Source organism: Melozone crissalis, unplaced genomic scaffold, assembly GCF_028551555.1.
Source record: "Melozone crissalis strain CALT ecotype California unplaced genomic scaffold, PUWL_Pcris_2 ptg000014l_1, whole genome shotgun sequence".
NCBI classification, from domain to species: Eukaryota; Metazoa; Chordata; class Aves; order Passeriformes; family Passerellidae; genus Melozone; species Melozone crissalis.
The window spans coordinates 6,183,193-6,202,767 of NW_026535792.1; the positions used below are offsets into that span (position 1 = coordinate 6,183,193).

Consider the following 19,575-nt stretch of genomic DNA (forward strand, 5'->3'; position numbering starts at 1 on the left):
ACACACCAGCTGCCCATCACCACCTCCTGCTCACTCACACAGCTGCAGGAAAGGTGAAGAGGTGGTGCTGGTCCCACGGCGTGTTTGGATTTGTTCTGCCTCCTCAGTGCACCCACGAACCAAAGGGAATGTTCAAACAGGCTGGACAGATGTTTCCAAGTGCCTGCAGCTGTTGATTAATGAGGAACAACTTTGGGACAATTCAGTTTAATGTTTAGACTTTGTTCTGGTGGGGATCAAAGCAGCTCCAGCCCCGTATTGGCATGAGGTGGGGAGGGGTGGAGAGGCTGGGGGTTCATCCCATCTGTACAGTAGCACACACATGATTTATCAGTTCTGCCTTCAGGAGCTCAACACCAGCAGATCCCTCCTCAGACACCTATTTAGGGCTGCTCAAGTGATGCCAAAGACAGGCACAGATGTCCTGGCAGTGAGAGGCTGAAATCCCTGCTCAGCCATCCCCTTCCATGGACCATTCCCTGCATCTCGTTACCTTCCTACCTTTTAACTAAATCCAGTCCCTCCTTGTGATGCATTGCAAGATGCACAAATACCATGCAGTGCTTTAGTAATCAGGAGCACCAAATGTGTCAGAACAAACTGAGTTTTAGTTCTGAGCTCTTCTCATTGATTCCACTGTTACAGCTCACTGCATCTGTGTGTGCAACACAGCCCTTGGAGAAAGATCTGACAATGCTGTCCCAAGGCATCCTATTTCTCACTGACAGACCTGCAGCTGCTTTTGGGCCAGCAGAGCAGCTCCAGAAAGCCTGCAAAGCAAAAGCATGGGATTGAATCTGACTTCTTCCATTTCCATGCAACCACTTGTGACGGGAAAGCCATATGGGGGTTTAGTTCTTTCAGCCAGTGAAAGAAATTATTACAGAGTTTGAAATCAGGCAGCCTTGGACATCTCCCATCCTCCCCTCTTCTCCGATCAAGCCTTTTATCAATATACCAAATCAGTTTCAGCAGCCTGTAAAATTTGGTCTTGCTTCTTGAATATTTGGGTTTTTAAAGCAAAAAAAAAAAACCCCCACTGCATGCAAATATTGCAGAATTACTTATTTACCCCTGTGTTTAATAAGACTTAATAACTGTAGCTAAAGCTGGTTGGGGAGTTTCATTTACTTACAAGAGGCAATAAAAACATGCACCCATGCTACAGATTTAAGAAACTTCTAATATGATTCTTCCAAAGCTGGAGAGAGCCCATGGCAGTGGCCTTTCCCCTGCCTGCTGGAAAAGACAATTACTCCAGTACAGTTTTTGTTCTAGCTTATATTTAACATTCAGATGCTAACACCTGAAGGGGTTGCTTGGCCTTGAAAGCATCTTACATGGAGGTTTCTCCCCAGACTATCAGGGTTCCTTTAAATATTGATTTCCATCAGAATTCGGGATTTCCCTAAAGAAATGTCTGCTGACTTAGAGATGAAATCTATTTTCTGTAAGCAGGCATTTTGCCTGGTGAACCACCCTGCATTTTCAATTACTACCAAGCCTTAGGTTTGTTTTATCAGCAAATCCCTGTCCTCAGCACTATCAAGGCTACACGTGAAAGGATCAATGTTATACCAACAACTGACAGTCCCAGGGGATCCTGATGCACACACAGAATGTTTGTGGAGTGGCACAGGAGGGGATTTTTGCTTTAGGAGCACAAGCTCAGCATCCAGCCCCTGATTTTCCCTAATGACTAGGTGCACTTGCAGCAGCTCAAAACACATACCTGGTTTGTGCCCTCATTCTGATGAGCACAGAAATAAGGAAAACCAAAGCCAAACAAAACCAACAGAAAAAAAACCCCAAAATATAACCCCAAATCAACCAAAAACCCAACCCAGAGCCCTATGCATATTGCCTCTTAGGATCCTCCTTTATCCAGCTGCTGAAACAGGATTACCAAAAAGATGGCAGAGAAACTAATCACACCATGGGAAAAGCTCCACAACCCTCAAAACCGTGTTTGCAAGCAAAACAAAAATTAAAGCAGCCGATTTGTGAGCTCTGCAAGGTAAACTGTGGGGATGTGCTCACTACAGAAGTCTTGGGATTTATTTGGTCATACCAGTTAACACTGGGAACAAACTGTTCCCCCTCCCTCCCCCTCCAGTTTTCCTCCCTACCATCTCAGTCCCCTCCCAGGCAGTGGAGGGACCTCTTGCTGCATTTCTCTCCTTGCTGATGTGAAGCTGGAGAAGAAATTTGCTTATGCTAATCAATCCCTGGCACCAGCCACACGAGAGCTAATCCACTGGCAATCTCCATCAACCTATGCATATTTAACCAAAGCAGGGAACACTCACAGAGGATTATGGACGCAGTGGCATTGTTGTAGCAGTGTTTTCCTACTTGAGCTGCAATCACTCTGATGCCCTGTCTCTTAATATTTACACACACTCTACGCACAAACAGCGTGCAGGATCACATCAGTGCATGCAAGCAAGGTGCCTACAAAAACACACACACACCACACAGTCATTTAATATATCTCCCTGCACCTAGTGCTGTCTCCACCCTCTTCCAAAATGCTCATTTTCATGCTGGGTATTTCTATAAACCAGCATCTCTTAAGATAGGCGCACTGCTTAATCCTCACAAAGATTTGTCTCCTTCTGCAAAGCTTTTACAGGTAGTTGGACACGCATTGCAAGGGATTAGAGACTCAGGCTGAGCTAGAAGTCCAGAAAAAGAAGCTCAATAGTCAATTTTTCTGCCACTTTCTGCAAAAAGGAAACAAAGAAATAAAGTGTGAACCCATGTCCTGTCCAGTCAGGTGCGTCACAAAAAGCCGATGCTGCGCGATCTCTGAAAAATAAGGACAAGCCACTTGTTCCACCTACCCTGCTGGCTCACATTCCTGTCCCTGAAACTTGCTTGTTATCACTCCAGAAGGAGCCAGCTCAGTTTAAGAGGTGGGTACAAGCGCGTTCCTAACTATAGCGTGCAAATCCAGGGCAGGCTATTTCCACCCTGACGCACGAGCCGCGGATCCCGCACCTCCAACACACGGCGCAAACACACCAGCCGTAGCCGTGGGCTTCAACCAGCAATTTCCACCTTGTAAGCAACTTTTCCCTTGTGCTAATTACCTTGGGAGGCAGCCACCAAAGAGGCTTTGGAAGGAAAAAAGCCACATGCTCCAACGCCAAGTATGGTTTTTCTGAAGGGCTGGAACCGCGCGCCTTCGAGCCGCGCTCGTCTCCCCCCAGCCCTTAAACACAAACACCTGTTTCACCAAACCCACCATGCCTCTGCAGCCACAGATGGGCAGATTTCCTTGTGCTATTGCCCAGGAATTGTGCCAACTGTAGGTTTGTATGGAGGCATTTTGCCTGGTGAACCACCCTGCATTTTCAATTATTACCAAGCTGTAGGTTTGTATGGAAATATACTTCTAGGGCATTTTTCTCTCTCTCTCTCTCTACAGGACTGCAAGTCTGCTCTGAGTTTGCTGGCTGGTGTCCCCTTTAATACTGGGTGGTTTTGATCCTACAGAAGAGTGTAGGGATGCATTAAAGATCTGCACAAAATTCTTCCCAGCCCTCTCTCCCCTGCTTGGATGAGCTGTCCACCGCACCTGTGAGCACAGCCTGTGTTTGCTCAACAGAGACACCCTTTTAAGGATCTTGCACATTTTAACCTCCATCACTTGAATTCTGCACAAGTCACCTCCTCATACTCTAAAATACACTGGAAAAAAAAGCCCCCAACATGCAACTGAGAGTACAATGAGCTATTCCCACACGGTTCTCACAGCCTGTAAAATGTGAGTTTTGGCATTTGGATGCTGCTGCAACACCACCTTCCCTTTTTATTTATTTATTTTCAGCTGTGTACTGAGTTCAGAACAGACACAACATGTTCTTCTGAGGAAAGAGCTGCCAGAACTGCCTCCCTCTCCCTCTAACCTCAGTCTTGGGGGTATCCCTTCCCATCCCACATACCTTAAATGAGAACATGTTCAATCTCTAACTGAGGTTTTATGTCAATAAAGACAGCTTGCTGCTTTTCTAAGCAACGATTAGTCAGGAAGAAAAGTTCAGCTCTTTTATCCCTACTGGACCTCTGACATGTCTGCCTCATGATTTGAAAACTCTTCCCTGCAAAATTCCCCTTTGCTCCTTCCTGCTTTTCCTGCTTCTCACCTGACTACAGCAGAGAACCACTGCTACATTTCCAGTCTTTTTCATGCCTCTAAAAGCATTTGCCATTTCTTTCCTGAGCTGACAGCACCTGGGATTTCAAGACCTTTTCTCTTAGCATCTTCCAGAGCAAGGATTTTCCTGGGTTGGATGACACAGACTCATCCAGTCAGGGCAGGTATGGTGCTGGATACCCCAGGAGCCCACAGCTCCCCAAATCCTGCTCCCCTCCCAGCTGATCAAGCTGTTACACACACACATGAGTAATCCTCCATCCCAAACACAGCACCTGCTGCAGAATGTGTTGCTCTGAACAATGGGTGAGAAGTTCATATTCCTGCTGTTCAGGCATTTCCGTGCCAAGGAAACCTTCCCACTGCCCCACATCACCCCTGCTCCAGTGCTTCCAGCCCAGCTGATGGCTCCCTGGGAACATAAGCAATTCTAATTTATTTTTTCTCCTTTTGTTTCATGTTTTCTCAAAAGGTCTTGTGAGGAAAAACTCAGAACAATTAAAGGCGCACTGTATGGTTTGTTCATCTGTGGAGGAAAGCAGGAAGAAAAGAGCATCCAAAAAGCAACAGTTCCCTAAGAACTGCCAGGGCAGCTCCTGCCCTCCCAAAAGCCATCAGCAAAATGTTCACTTTTAGCAAGAGGAGTTTTCACACATTTTGAGATGTCTGTTCAAATCTCCTCTGCTTGGCTGCTGTGCAGGTACAGACTGCTGCAGGGTGGAGGATGACTCACAGGCAGCTGGCACTGGGTAAGCCCATCCTAAATTTCTGAGGCAAGGAGAGGCCTGGGAATCACCAGTGACGTCAGGCAGGCTGCTGGGAAGCCAGTGCTGATAACAGTTATCTGTACCCACCATTTAAGAAAGTGCCGTGGTGCTTTCCTCTGCACAATAGATTAAATCTGCTCTGGTAATGGCTGAGCTGTCAGGAAGGAAAGGAAATTGAAAACAAAACTTGCGTTGTTCTGCTTCCTCATATTGCAAACGCCATCAGAAAAAAGCATTTGCTCTTGACAATAGTCATTCTGTGCCATGACCCAAATCTCACTAAGCTTTAGGGGAACTCTTAACAGGCTTTGGATCAAATCCACCGTTTGCTTCTTAGAGCAGATAAATATTTGTTCTTACATTTAGGGTGCTGGCCTGGGACCTGCCAGACTTGGCTGGACCAAGGCATCTCACACCTCCTTGCCACCCATCTCCTCCCTTTGAGGTACCCCACTGCAGAGGCTGCTCAGCCTTGGCCATGGTTGCAGCTCCAGCTGCTTCCTTTGGACATTGCCAGGATAGGCCAAGGTGTCCAAAAATATCTGTGGGGATCGCTGTAGGGCTGGGGGTCTAGCTGTGCTTTGCTTCATGGCAATGCTACTTCTCAACAAGATCTATGTAAACTTATCAACAAGAAAAATTTCCAAACTCTAAATATATATTGTTTATGGGTGGTACAGCACCATGCTCCCACAAAACCGGATTCCAGGCAGGCAATGGGGGTGGATCCAGTCTGACAACCCCCTCCAAATATCCCCTCCAATTACCCCATGTGGGGAATCTGAGGGATGCCAGATGCCAGTCTGTTCTGGGGGATGGGGAGGCTGGCTGGATGCAGGATAATCCCCCAGTCTAAGATTACTTCCAACGTAATTATTTAGCAGTTGCTCGCACCATCAGCACAAACCCTGCAGGCTGGATGCAGAGGACTGTGCTCCTGAGAGTTATTCAGCATTTCATCCCTGGTGCATGGCCCTCCCTCCTCTTGCCAAAACTACAGGCCACATGGGTGTTTTCCTGAGGTTTCTTACAAACTCTGTGGGGAGCTGCCAGCCTCTTCAGTGCTGCTTTCACGAGAATATTTTCTTTTGTGCCAAGGAGGACCCTGTCCCTGAAGAGTCTCTCTCTGCCCAGGGGAGAGAACAGCTGCTGCTATCATTATGGGCTTGTCTCCCTCAATTAAACATCCACAGCCACAGCTGAGAGATGAAACAAAGCCCTTTTCCAGCCCTCCAGGAAAGGGGCTGGATGGAGGCTCCAGGAGAAGACAGCAATTCTCCCACAGCAGACCAGGAATTGTGTTTTAAGTTGAGGAGTGAATTAAAAGCTGCTGAATATCCCATCTAAAATCAATCACATCAGAATGCCCTGGTTAAGGGAGTTTAGTGGAATGTTGCCCTTGCCTGAGGGAAGCAACCCTAGTTGGCCAAGTGGGAGGAACATAGGAAGGTCCATGATGGCCTCTTATTACTGAAACAGATTAATCAAAATTCTTCATATTACTCCTCCTCAATGACCTTTCAGGAGCTAGTCTGAATCTGCAAAGTCACTCTTCTGGGAGTAACGGCTTTAATCATAAATACCCAATTTGAACTTTGCTCAGAGACGTCCACCTCGGGATTTGCTATTTTTTGATGGGCTTTATGTTTTCAAATGGGTGAAGGTGTGGATTTGTTCTGCCTTTTTTTCTTTTATTTGTTGGTTGGGTTAAAAAAAAACAAAAACAAAAACAAAAAAACCCCAAGCCTTTTAATTTCCAAACTTTTGGCTTCAAGTAGCTCTCTTCGCAAGCATCCTTTCGTTTCTCTTTGCAGGCATCCCTTCATCCTGATTAGACAAAAATGGAGTTTCAACCAACCAAGTAACTGCAAATATCTCTGAATAGTATTTCTAAGAGTCTTTTTGGTGCTGTCACTCCTGCTCATCTCCAGTGAGGCTCTTTTAATGAATTCATGTTGACTCTCTCATTTCTCTGTTTATTACCCCTCTTCCAGCATTCACCTCATGGAAGATGTTAACCCCTTAGAACTGCATAGGCAAATGAACTGCTCAGAAAATGAAACATAATTTCAGACAACCATGCTATTCTGGCTGGATCTGAGCTGGACTCAGAGGTTTACAGAACTTGTTAGCACCCACATGCTGCACATCCTGCCAGCTGAACTGCCAGTGCTGCCATTTCCAAACCCAATCCTGTGAAGCAATCCAAGTTAAGATACTCATACTTTTAAAATAATCCAGCTAAAAAAACCACTGCAGCGAGGAATCCTAGAGAGTCTGTGACAGGAAGCTGGAAGCAGCAATTTCCAAACCAGCAAATAGAGCTGCTTCTTTTATCATCATTTCACAAGGTTTATCTCTGCTGCCAAGTCCTGGTACGTGGAATTGGTCAAAAAGCCTTTGATGGACCAGCGCACCACTGGAAAAAAGCAGGGGAAGAAATCAGCTTTATGAGACTGTGGCTGCCTATCCTTACTTCAATTTTTGTGAGGGGAAAAAAAAAAAAAAAAGAGGACAGGATGTTGAAAATTCCCCCCATAAATTCAAAATGGATCGCGCTATTTCATTTGGGGTTGAAAAACCAGTCACTTCACAGAGTGCATGATACAGAGCCAAATAAAAAACCAAACCAAACCAAACCAAAACAAAACAAAACAGAAGAGTTAAGAAAAATCATGGAGCTAATCATGGAGCTTTCAGACACTTTGTTCCTAAAATGCTCCCAAAATGTGTGGGAAGTTCCAAGCCAGCCCCTTTCCCTGCAGCAGAGGAGCAGAGCCGCGGTGCGCGGAGCCGCCGCCGCCAGGCCGCGCTTGGCTGGCCCCCGCAAACTGCCACATGTTTCAGCTGGTGTGGCTCTGGACCGTGATCTACTTTCATTATTTTTGGCAGAGTTTGTCGCATTCTTTTGGACAGTAATTACATTTTCCAGGGCAGGCTTCCTGCCAGAGCTCGCAACGATGACCAACAGGCCCTTTTTAACCACCTGCTACGATTCCAGCCTTGATTAGTTATTAATGCGCTGTGGAAACCCACTGCAAGAACCACCCTTTGTGGGTATGTTACCAGGCTGGCTTGAAAGGAGAACAGGGAAATACCATAAGCAACAAAGACAGAAATTTGGAAGGTTGTAGAGAAACCATAGAGATTTTGTAGAATGGTACATGAGTGGGGACCAGTTTTTAAGTGGGGACTTGCTTTGTCCCCACTGTTCCCACATCAGCTGCCTTTGAGCAGCTATGATATGATATGATATGATATGATATGATATGAGCAGCCCAATGCTAATGATATCTAAAAATAGAAACAAAATTCCTTTTAAAAATCCGGCGTCTTTTTCACTCAACAAATACCAGGCTCCCATTTCTTCTTGTATTTTAGCTGACTCTGGGGAATGGGAGGCTTGAAAGCATTGGGTTTCTGCAGGTGTTGGGCAACTTCTGACTGCCTCCACCCAACAAACATCAGCTTCATGGGCTCATTCATATGTGACAGAGAGCAGGGGTCTTAAACACACTAAATTCTTATGACTGGCATGAATATGTTGTCCTGGAATAGACCTTTGCTAGCTCCCAAGTAGCAACAGCCTGGCCACAAATGTTGTCTCTATTTACAGATATTGAAGATGCTTATTATAGTGCGTCACAGAAAGATCTCAAAGCACAGAAATTCATCTGTGGGTTGGTAGGATGTAGCAAGTTCACCCTGGCAGGAAAACTGGTGTTTCAGTCTGAAGAAAACCTCTAATTTCCTCCACCTTTTAATTTCTACCGTCTAATTTTTACCATCCCATTGTTTCCAGAAAAAGAAATGATGGTTCAGTGGCACATGGGGATCAAGCCTTGCATGAAGACAAGTCACACTGTCCCTTGTTGAGGGGAAGTAAGAGGCTCTTGTCATTGCATATCACACACCTGAGGTATTTTCTTCATTAAACCACAGAGGATTGAGGCACCAAGAGGCTAAGGCACATGACCCAGGATATTCTCAGGGCTTCAGGGAATGAGGATCCTAATCTTCCACCTCTTTTCTCCTGAGCTGGTACCCAGAAATGCCCAGATTCCACATTAGATACTTTAAAATCTGCTGTGATGGAGCCCTTCTCACAGTTTGTGCTGTCACCCGTTGAAGTTTATGTCCTTCTCCTTTTAATAATCAAGTCTTAATTTTATTTTCACTCATTGGGCACAGAAACAAGTCAAGGGGGTGGCAAACATCACAGGCACAATGGACACAGCTGCCTGGCACCAGTCAAAAGGGAGTAACCACAATTACACTCAACAGGAATTTCTATTCTTCACAGGTACCAAATTTTAAAGGAAACGTGACCAACAACATTGCTCATGTTGTGCATAGCATCTAAAACTCAAGAAAAATCCCCATTAATCTGATTTAGGCCCAATTAAATGGCAGACTTCTTTGTAGAGTTGGTGATGTGTATGTATTGTCTAGGGTGCATCAAGCTCTTTGACAATTCTCTCACTCCTTCAAAGCCATCAGGGTTTCTCCAGCCAGGCTTTCCATGGCATCCCTCCCAGCTGCAGCCTGCCAGGGCTGGTTTGCACCTTCCCTCTGAGCAGATCTCAATAAAGTGACCCACAGGAGCTTGATAAAAATGAATGTGAAACTCTGCCTTATGCCACCAGATCTGCATCCTGCTGGGGCCACAGGAAAACTACTGACTTGGTTTTGTAATAAAGCCTGACCAATGGAATGACCATCTCAGGGGAACATTCCACCTTCACTTACACTCTATTGTTTTATCACCTCCAGGAGGTTTTTAGTAACAAAGCCAGCACTATAAGGATCCAGAGCAGACACACAGAAGGCACTCAGCATTTATTGTGATGATTCCTGCTTTGCAAAGCAGCCATATGTCTGCCAGAAAGCTCCCTGCTCTGCTCCTGCCAGTGTAACCTGAACTGTGGGGAGGAGAAAGGGACTTAATTTTTCACATTATCCAGGTTTTACTCCTTTTCTCAGCTCTAAAAGCATATAAAGTTAATTCTTCTCTTCAATATTTTTCCTTTACCTGATCAAATCCATGATTTAATAAGGAGATAAATATCTACAGACACCTTGGAGGTTCCTCAGTGCACGAGGAGTTGCCAAGAGAAGGAAAGCACACCACCACTCACAGATTTAGGGGCTTGATTGTTCTGTGGAAGGTTTGGCAAAGCAACACAGTAAAAGGAAAAGATTTTTCCATCTCTGTGAAAATAATTCCTTTAGTCCAATGTTGAGGCAAATCATCAGCCCTTGCGATTTATTTTGCCAAAAGAAACATTCTCAAGACACTTCACTGAAATTATTGAAACATTATGTGTTGATAGAGGGGAAAAGTAACTACCAAGAGTTTGTTTCATCTCAGTACTACATTATATAAAGAGATCTTTTGTCTCCACCCAAATATGTAATGTTGACAACCTTCTGTTGAATATTTGGATTTATTTGATGCAGAACACTTCAATTTGAATGAATTAACCTTAAAAAATGCCACAGTAAGAAGTGTCCAGCAGACACGACCCAGCAATCCCTCTGCAAACCTGATGTGCCTTGTTTTCCCAGCAGTAAGGTGCAAGGATCACAAGGGGTTTCTGATTTGGATGTGACCTTTATGAATGTCCTTAAATATGGAGGATGTAGCAGAAATCTGATCTAGTAAAATTCTAATCACTGCATCTTTGCAAGACTATGCACAAGACTGTAGCAGGGCATTTCTGTAAAGGAAAATTACCTGGCCACTGAAGTCATGGAGTGTTTTCATCTCCAGTGACTAACTGAAGCCTTCAGGCAAATTATTACACCTCCCCACTTAGGAAAGATAAAAATTTTCTTTGACACTAAATGACCATTAAGCATGTAATACTAATAGGGGACAGTAGCCATTCAGAATGGTAATTGAAGTGTGTGCCACAAAGGACAGTTAGGAAATAAGCAATTTTCACAGTCTAAATAGGTTAGAATCCATCTAGTTCATGACTTCAGTAAGTGTATCACTGCTCTGCAATATTATGGCAAAGCTGTTGGGTCACATCTACTTTATCACCACAAGAGCAGTCAAAGTAGGACTGCTTTTCCTGGCTTTTGCAAGGGGATTATTTTCAGGTGTACAGATGTAAAGTTTTACATTCATGCTCATTGTTAACACTGGACTACTAAACAAGGGGAGAAAATGAAGATAGGGAAAAAATGCTACATGTGAAAACCACTATTCCTTTCAGTAGCAGCTGTAACACACAAAGAGATGCTGACTGACACAGTCTGAAATTCAAAAACCCTTCTGGTCACACAGAGATCTATGATGCTGTTTATAAAGGACCCTTCATCCATCCTGAAGTGACAACAGTGTGTTTAATCCCGCCTTTTGAGCTCTCTAGCACTGATCCTGCTTTCTGCACACTGCTGGGTAAGAAATGTGCTGCATCCTCTCCATCTGGCCATGGCAGGCAGTGAACAGAGCCCTGTACCCCCAAACCAGCACTTTGTGCCCCTGCTCCTCCTCCTCCTCAGCTCTCGGAGCAAAGTGCTTGTGGTCCTGTCACAGCCAGGAAAGACAATGTGGAGGAAACCAGGTCACCTCCTGGTACCACACAGAGGAGACAAGCCGTTCCACAAACCTTTGCAGCCCTTTAATACTGGCATTTGAAGCAACTCTGGGCTTGCACAGAAGGGCTGGAGTTGAAGAGGGGTTTTAATGTGTTCAAAAGGGGGAAAAGGAACTTGATGAGATCCATGCTGCACATCCCAGGTACAGCACCTACAGATGTCCTCACTGCCCCTGAGATGGGCACAGAAAGTTAATCTCTTTGCATGGGGGAGCTTGCTTTTGTTCCACTGCTCTCACAGCTTTTGCCATGGGTGATTATGAGACCTGAAAAACTCTCCAGACTGAGCAACTCCACTTGCAAACCTCCTGGGTGCTGCTCACTCAGCACTTCCAGAAAAACTGCCAGTGAGAACTATTTTATAACCTGCCAAAGGATGAAGAGGCCACTTTACCATTATTAGCCCAGGTATTAGAGTATTTCTCCCTCATCTGCCTCCAGGAGACAACATCTCAGTTGTTTCCCTTGCCACGGAAGTGTTTCCCTGCCCCACTCTCTGTCTGCTCCCAGATTTTACAAGTGACTATTCCTGAATTGGAACCAAGCCAAAGGTTTCTCCCTAACTCATATGCTGGCTTAGGGTCTGAATTTTATTGCTCAGAAATTTTATTTTAGGGTCTGAATTTTATTGCTCAGAAAGCAAACCGGGGCGGGGGAAATAAAAAAAAAAGTGGCAGGAACGGTCAAAAAAAATCACATTTGTTACACACTGGAAATCCACCCTTTCACTAACGAGAGCTTCTCTCTCCACAGAGGTTCTCAGACACATCTACATAAGAGGCTTGACTGAGCTTAGCTCTCTGGAATATGTGTCACAGCAGACCCAAATCACAGCGCTGTCATGTCACGGCCAGCAGCAGCTCAATTCCCAAGACTTGCCTTTTTTGCACCAAAATAGCAGTTAAGCCTGAACAGGAAGTTCTCAAATATTCATAACGATGGAATTAGAGGTAACACTTAATCCTCATTACTCACTATTGGTATTTAGGCAGCATACTGTCTGCCTCGTGAATAATCCAGAGGCAGAAGGCAAAAGAAGTTAATGTATGTGAACAGGGCACTGTCATTTCTGAAAAGTGACTCTGTGCTGCCTTTTGGCTCCGTGTAATCTTTGTGGGCAGAGGCAATGCAAATTCCTCTCCCTTTACCTGTCACTGTAAGAGAAATTAGAGCTGGCATGAATAAAGAAGGGAGCAGACGGCTCCATCACATTCTGCTTGCAGCTGCCTGCTGTATTTACAGTGGACGAGTCGCATCCAAACTCCCTGGACTATTTAACAACAGGTTGGTGGGGGATTCTCCATTCTTACACCACCAGGTCTGCCCAACAGCAGCAATAAATGTTGCTTTAATACTTAAGCCACGGATATTCCCTCTCCAGTGCAGCCATGTCCTCTTTTTTACTTCTCATTGTGTTCCTTGCTAGCAGTCAGGGCAGCTGGCCGAGCCATCAGTGCAAGGGCATCCTACCTCCTTCCAGCCAAGAGGAGCCAGATTAGCAAAGACCTGTTCATATGCTCAGTCACCTTGCTCATTTTGGTTTAGGGATGGATCAGAGGAGCAGCCCTGCCTGCTGGGATCAAGGGTCAGCATCTCTTAAATACCAGCTAGAGAAATAAACTGCAGCTGACACAGTAGAGGCTAGAAAGGTCACATCTCTGTGGCCTTGGTTTAGTAACAAGACTCATTTCAGGGACTGCACATTCCACAGTCCTTGATCTCAGATTGTTTTGGGGGAAAAAAAAAAAGGTCAAAATATTTCCTTTCTCCCCTCTGAAGAGAGAACAAACTGAGAGCAAAATACCTACAGCTTTCCACTGCTGGCCAACAGCAGAGGAGACAACACAAGCCAAGATTTTTGGGGTGTTCCCAGCACTCCATCCCCAAACACCTCACACACTTTGTGCTGGGTACCATCCTATGTCATGTTTATCTTCCTGTGGGGAAGGTGCTGTGCTTTATCTTCCCTCTAATTCTACAAGGACCTGAGGGCAGCAGCCAAGCTGAGGGTCCATCTGCCCCATCACACAGATTCCTTACCCTTCAGCCATGCTTTTCTCTCTCTCTCCTGGATGAAAGCTCCAGTTTCATCCCACTACCAGGAAGGCATTTCACTTCCACTCAACCCATTAAAGCCCTTCAAGAATGGAGGCTGCTGCATTCTGATAAAGCCAGCAAGCACCCGGGTTTTGAGCAGAAGCTTTGAGTTCACCGTCTAAGGCATCAGCAGGGTGAGGAAGAGAGAGGGGCATCCACAGAGGCTCTGTATCAATAAAAAAAGGCCTAAAAATGGACTGTCAGTTAGTAAAGCCCTTCAGAGAACCGCAGGAAAAGCACTTTTCCTTCTTATCCTCAGGAGTATAAAGATTCATGTTTCAGTGCTGCCACTGTAAATGAGGACACATTGGGCACCACCACATACTTCACAGGTTCTGCAAGTCATCTCGGTGACAAAGGCACAAGTTCAGGATTGCCAGCACAATCACAGGGCTGTGACAGAGATTTGACTGGAGCACAGTCACTCCAGCTGGCTTCCAGCCTGCCAGCACTCGTATCCCTGCACCTGCAGCCTGCCAAGGGCCAGAGAACTGATCTCCAAAGCCACCTAAGTGATGAAAGTAAAACCTGATTCTCAGCTCGTGAGTCCTGGCTTGCATCAGGAAAGTTTAAAGGCATTTCAGCTAGCTGTCACATGGCAGAGCAGCCTCTGTCCTGAAATGACAGGTGATGTGGGTCAGTGCTCAGGTACCTCCATCTGGTTGGGAAATGCTCCGCAGATGTGGGAGAGCAGGCAGTGTGACAGCTCTCTGGTTTGTGCAGAGGATGCTGCAAGGTAGCAGAGGAAAAAGAAAAGGAGATTCACTCATCAGCAGCATGCAAGAGTGTCAGACCATCAGAGCCTGTCCTTGCCACCACTGGGTTCTGCCCTGTGGAGACAGAGATCTGTGAGCACAGAACAAAGCTGGAGTTTCACCTCTGATATTACAGAAAGAAAAAGAGCAAAAAGCCTGCTGCTTGCTCCCAGCTCCTCTGGGCCATCCCTGTGGTGTGGGCAGCAAAAGCTGATTGCAGATTGCTAACAGAAGTCGCCACTGCCATCTTCAAAATTGCCATTTGCAAGTGATTAATTAATGCTGCCTGGGTACAGGCTGCATTGTTAATTAAGCTAAGGGGGACTTTACAAAAGCAATACTGGTGAGTGCTACACTGTGCTGGAAGGGCTGAGCATGGTTGTCTTTCCCCTCCAGAAACAGGGAAAACAAACAAACAAGTAAAGTATAGACCTGAACAAAACGGGTCCTAGTGCATTTTTAAACAGATCGCATTTGGTTAATTTCAAATAAATGCTATGCAATTTAATTTGCAAGGCCAGAGACAAGAATAATACAGCCCTGCTGTGTTGTCTTCATCTGTCTTCTAATAAACTGATTAGAGCCCAACACGTTAAAAGCCCTGTGCACCATTATCTATTATTCAGGTCCCTAAAAGATGTTAATTAACCCTCATGTTCTGAGGAGCTCCATTGTAACACACACAATAGGGAGCCACATGGCACAGTCAAAGCACGTGTTGCTTACTCATTTTGACTTAATTACATGGGCACAATGCCAAGGTGGTACTGGAAGAAAAAATACAGTATGGCAGAGACAATGTCCACACAAACACATCAGCTTACTGTTCATTCTTTTACCAGGAAAAAAACCAAATAAATTCACCTTTCTCTGTTCTTAGCAACAAAAAAAACCCCCCATGTAGCATAGTCAGAACTAGGTTATGTCAGGAAAACCTGATGTTAAACGAGACAAGTTTGGGTTCAAAAATCAGCACTCAAAAGGGTTGATCCTACCATGAAGAAGACCTGAAAGAAAAGTTCTTTTTAGGTCAAAATGCAAACTGGAAACTAAAGGAATTGTAGAAGGAGGTGAATGGGGTTTTGCTCAGGTCCTGGTCCCTAAGCCATCGAGAAAGAACTGGAAAGACCAAGAACAAGAAACCTCTGCATTAGCTCCCTCAGCCATGGCATGTGCATGCCCATCACAGATGAAGCTTCTGGAGAAGATGCATTACCCAGACCCCCACCAAGCATATGAAATAGAAAATCTTTCAGAGGTTCATCAAAAAATAAAGTCTTTCAGACCATAAAGTTCAGCACACTTAAGTGATTCAATAATGCTCTTCTAAGGCGACCAAACTCTCTCCATCCCCAGACTGCAAGGCTTGGCAGTACATGATAACTGTAAGAATTATATTTCTATTTGAACATGGTAAAATAACAATGTGTTCAAGCAAAAACACTGAGCCACAGCTGTTTGCACTGAAAATTGAATTTCTTCCTAAAATGTCACCCTGAAGTGGATGCTCTGCATGGAAAACCTCAGGTCAAGCTCTGCAAGCTGGAAAAGCTGTAAGCACTAAAACCAACACAGTGCAAAGGTACACAATCAGCTGTAATGCTGCTTGATCCACCTCCAGCACTGCAGAGCCAACATTTAACAGGACATCAGGTTGACACCCAACCTCCTGCAAAGCCTGAGGTACCTAATGGTGTTTTTCAAGCCCAGTCCTCAGAGAGATGATCAATGCACATGGGGAAGGTGTCTGAACTGCTGGGGACTCATTTCCCAGCATGGATTCTTTGGTTTATGTGGTGGGCACTTGGTGCTGCACTGGTGAGACAAGCACTGTGCTGAACATCCACGCACTGCATGGGTTAAAAAATACCTAATCTGTGGAACTGAGGTGATGGGTATCAACATAAACCACTAACAGGTGTAAACTGCTGATTTGGGGCCAGCCCAGCAATCAACAGATAAAACTAACCGCCCCTCAATAGATCAGAGAGGATGAAAGCCAGCACTGTGGACATTAACTCACCTCTGCCTTGCAAACCTCGCCCTTTTTCTTATTTTACAACACTTTCAAAAGAAAGTAAAAGGGAAAAAAAAAAAAAGACTCAACAAAACCACAGACTTTTCCTATAAGGTTTCATGGATCATTACAGGTGAGGCTGTGAGAGAAGCACTGCAACCCTTGCAGGAATGGATCCTCCTGCTGGGATGCACCCCAGGTAACTCAGCAGGGTTTGGGCAGCAGCACCCCAAGCTCCTGCTGGAAGGGGTCACACACAGCAGCTTCTCCCACGAGCTCTCTGCAGCCCACACCTGGCTCAGGGCTCGCTGATAAGGGCAGGACTTTGCTCAGGGGCAGGAACTGATGCTGTCCTCCAGGGCTTCCATGCTCTGTTTCCCTGCCATGAATCTCAGCCAGCTCCATAAATCTGCTAACATAAACTGCTGGTGGGAGCTGTGCAAACACAACACATGCAGTGGGGAGTCTGGAGGGAGCCTACCTTTTGTTCATCTCCTAGTGCTGCTGGTATGTTTTTTTAAAGCTGTTTCAGAGCTGTTCCATCTGCCAAGCACTCGTGATTTCAGCCAGCACAACCACCCAGCCACTGGGAGTATATTACTTTGTGCCATACAAGACCCTTGTGATGGAGTTTCAGGTGTTGGGATTTTGTACTTAACTGCAGAAGGGCAGCTTGTCCCTTGTTTTCAGGAAGATGGAACTTGAAGACATGACAAAATTTGTATTAGAATTTTATGTTAAATGAAAAATCTGCAAAGGTTACTTAACTCAAACTGTCCTCAAACCCTTGTGTGTTCTAGGGAAGCAAGTATCAGGGTCAAGTTATCCCATGTGTATTTACCAAAGATCTCATTCCTTCCTGATATACATAAAAACTCGGAGAGGAACAGGAAATTTGAGGTTCTCTTTCTGCTGAATCAAAGATTTCTTTTTACATGTTCAGCCCCTGCTTTCTCTAATACAAATGTCTCCCTGTGCTTTCTCTGAAGCCTGAGCAGTGGAGCTTTTAGAGATGGATCACCAGACTGATGATGGGTTTTACCCCTCCTTTAAAAAAAAACAAAAAACAAAAAAACCCCAAAAAAACAAAACAAAAAAAAAAATCCCAAAAAAACCCCCCAAAACCAGAAGAACTCTGTATTTGCTAAAGTAGCTACTGAGCAGCACAGAAAGCTCCCATCCAAGGTTTATTCTGCTGGCAGAACTGTGAATGGGCAGCAGGTCCCCTGGCAGGCAGGGAACCCACCAGCACCACCAGGATTTTATTCTATCTTATGCTAACCCTTCTCCACATCCACCCAGCAATTCCTACTGCTGACAATGGCAGTATTTTTATGGTCACCCCCCCATCAATGCAGATGCCATTAATATGTCTATCAGTGTAAGTAATAGCACAGTGTTAATTGAATGGCTGAGCGTTCATTTCATCACGCATTAACACTGCTAAAAGTTATATAATTCAGCTCCCAGTGAACATTTTACCATACACTATAAACTACCTCAAGAAAAAAGAAGGCCAAGACAAAGCAAACCAGCTCCTAGCAGCTTCTCCCCTCTTGGAGGGCTGTTATTTAATCAGCTTTTATTTCCATTATTTATCATGTGGAAGCAACGGCGCCGTTTCAGCGGCTGTATCTTAAAATGTAATAAAATATGGTTGTGACACAACAATACCTGGATCCTTCAGCCAAAGCCTGCATTTCAGTGTCAGGATGTACAAAATATTAATCATCTGATGCAGCTGCTGCCTTCTCTGTGAACAGAGCATATATTTCACTGCACCCTGGCACGTCTCTTCTCCTGAGGGCTTTTATTAAAAAGAGCCTGTGAGTTACTGAACCATTAAGGTTTCCAAGCCAGAAATTTGACCCAATATCCAGGTTTATAATGCTCTTGGAAAATATTTAAATCAACGAGCAGACCCAGACCCTTAAATCACAGCAAAAGAACACCTGACACACCATTACACAACAAATCTTTTTTAAGAAGAGGCGGCTGATAAAGCTTAGCTCCTGGCATCATTATTTGCAATGTTTTATAACCAAGGAGGCCAGGTTCCCACTTGGGGATTAGGTCACCAGACAGAGTCAGAAAACATTAGGGCTGACAAACTCCTTCTTAGGCTTCATCTTTGAGTCATGAGTTTCACAACACTTTAATTAAGGAGAATATTAGCACAATGCAAGTGGGCAGCAGGAGCAATGCTCTGCCTGGAGGGGAGCACTGAAGGGCCAGCTCTGATGAGGATGATGATGATGATGATGACAATGACCATGCACTTGGGCTGCCAAGGCTGGGTCAAGGCTCTGCTCTTGCCTAGGCCTGGCACAGCAGCAGCAGCCCAAGAGAAGTGGCTCCAGCTCCTTGGAGCTTTTGGACAACGTTCACGTGTCTGTTCAGCCCAGACTTTCAGAAAAAGGAACACAGAAACACAAAGGAGGATCAGAACATTTCTTTTGGTGTCAGTGTCACTCCTGATGAGAACTGGGTCATTGAAGAAGAGCTATTTCAGCTATCATACCTAATTACAAAAAGGAATCAGTATCTAAAAATAAAGTTTTGTGTGCCTGAACTATATTAAAGGCAGATAATTCACAATCAAATACAAGAGGACACCTTCCCCAACAAGTCGAGTCTGCATCTCTGCTGAGGTGTCACTGAAATGCATCTCTAATGTGCGAATTGCATGCAAAGGACAGCAGCCACAGCTCCTGAGGGGTGACATCACTACATGGAACCTCAGTCTTGGAGACTGGAAACAAGGAACTCTACAGCACTTTGGTAATTACTGCTGCTGAACAGAATTTGTCTGCTTTGAATTCACTGGTATAACTAACCCAAGCATTGGTCAAGTATCTGTCATCCCTCTCCAGCATCCCCTCTGTTTAGACATGTAAACAATATATCCCTAGATAGTACATCCTCCTAGGACCAAGAAACGCTCAGAGGCAAATGAGCCCACCTGAAACACAAAGCACCCTCCGACAATGCCTGAGTCGCCCCACAGGCTCCACACTCTGTCACCCTGTTTTTTAAAGATTTTTCTAAGCCTTCTGATGTTGACATCCTTGTAGCAAACTTTCTCACACACTTTCTGTAAATAACTCATTGTTTTGCATTCCTTCATAGAGGAGGAGAAAGTTGATGGACTGTTAGTTTGACCAGTGTC

The 19,575-nt window shown here is 45.0% G+C and overlaps 1 protein-coding gene across 1 annotated transcript in view; it reads right to left on the reverse strand.

Annotated features, from left to right (window-relative positions):
• Nucleotides 1–19,575, reverse strand: part of SLCO3A1 (solute carrier organic anion transporter family member 3A1) — a 136,081-nt gene that overhangs the window by 38,989 nt on the left and 77,517 nt on the right. The gene's annotated exons all lie outside the window — the stretch shown is intronic.